Source organism: Otolemur garnettii, unplaced genomic scaffold, assembly GCF_000181295.1.
Source record: "Otolemur garnettii isolate 467f Iridium unplaced genomic scaffold, OtoGar3 scaffold00011, whole genome shotgun sequence".
In the NCBI taxonomy this organism is placed as follows: domain Eukaryota; kingdom Metazoa; phylum Chordata; class Mammalia; order Primates; family Galagidae; genus Otolemur; species Otolemur garnettii.
In genome coordinates this window covers 4,852,917-4,854,329 of record NW_003852406.1, presented here as the reverse complement: position 1 = coordinate 4,854,329, position 1,413 = coordinate 4,852,917, and the positions used below count along the sequence as shown (strand labels likewise).

At 49.5% G+C, this 1,413-nt stretch overlaps 1 pseudogene; it reads left to right on the top strand.

Annotated features, from left to right (window-relative positions):
• The first annotated feature begins 212 nt into the window (after positions 1-212).
• LOC100941001 lies at positions 213-1,274 on the top strand (annotated as a pseudogene).
• The last annotated feature ends 139 nt before the right edge of the window (positions 1,275-1,413 follow it).

Below are 1,413 nucleotides of genomic sequence, written 5' to 3'. Positions count from 1 at the left end.
AAAAAAAAAGAAAATGAGAAAGGAATCAAAGCACATCACGCACGCATACGGACACACACAAAAATCAATGAAAACAGGAGGAGGCAGTCAAAGAGAAAAAGTGGGACAAAATGACTACAAGACACAGAAGACAGGGCCGTGCCAGCTGACTCCACTGGGCACCCTCACAGTTAGCGGCCAGTGGGGAGGTGGCAGAGGTCCTTGAGGGGAGCATGGTAGCAGACACCTTATGACTCCAAGGGGCTGCCTCTGGTCCTGGGGTCCCCAGCTGCAGCCGCCGGCCACTGGCCTTGCAGCAATGTGTTCTAGGTCCCTGGCTTCTAAGACTCCAGCTGGATTTACTGGACTGGGAAACATGGGAAATCCAATGGCAGAAACTCTCCTGAAACATGGCTAACCTCTGATTATTTGTGATGTGTTCCTGGAAGCATTCCAAGATTTTCAAGATGAGGTTGAACAGGTAGTACCTTTCCCCGCAGGTGTAGCTGGAAAAGCTGAGGGAATTATTACAGTGCTGTAATACTGGTGAGTCAGCACTAACGGGTGAGTCAATGCAATAGAAGCTTCTTCTGGAGCAAAGGGAATTCTAAAAAAAGTAAAGAAAGGCTCCTTATTAGTAGATCCCAGTACTACTGATTCTGCAGTATCAAAGGAGCAAAGAAGTTGAGAAAATGGGAGTTTTCATGGATGCCCCTGTTCCTAGTGGTGTAGGAACAGCTCAGTCAGAGAACTTCACTTTTATAGTGGGGGGAGTCCAAGGCGATTTTGCTGCCTCCAGAGAGTGGCTGCGGTGCATGGGCACCAACATGGTCTGTTGGGACAGTGCTGGCTACAAAGATCTGCAACAACAAGCTGTTAGCTATTGTGACTGGGACCGCTGAAGCTGTGAGTCCTGAATTGGGTTAGGGCTTGACCCAGAACTATCAGCTAAAGTCCTAAATAAGAGCTTAGGATGGTGCTGGTCAAGTGACGCTTCTAATCCTGTACCAGGAGTGATGGACAGAGTTCCCTCAGCTAGTAATTATCAGAGTGGATTTAGAACAACATTCATGGCTAAGGATCTGGAATCGTCACAAGACTCCACTGCCAGTACAAAGAGCCCAATCTTTCTGGGCAGTTTGGCCCATTGGATCTACAAGATGGTGTGTGCAAAGGGTACTCAACCCCAGACGTCTCATCTGCAGCCCCGTGTCTCTGAGAAGAGATCTTCTGAGTGGGCCCTTTGGCCATGGGCACTGTTGGGAACCAAACTCCACCTTGGTGCCTCCTTCTAGCTCAGTCCACAGTAAATGGACTTAATCAAAAGTCACCTGTCGGCTTGGCGTCTATAGCTCAACCGGCTAAGGCGCCAGCCACATACACCTAAGGTGGCGGGTTCGAATCCCCAGCCCGGACCCGCCAAACGATAATGAC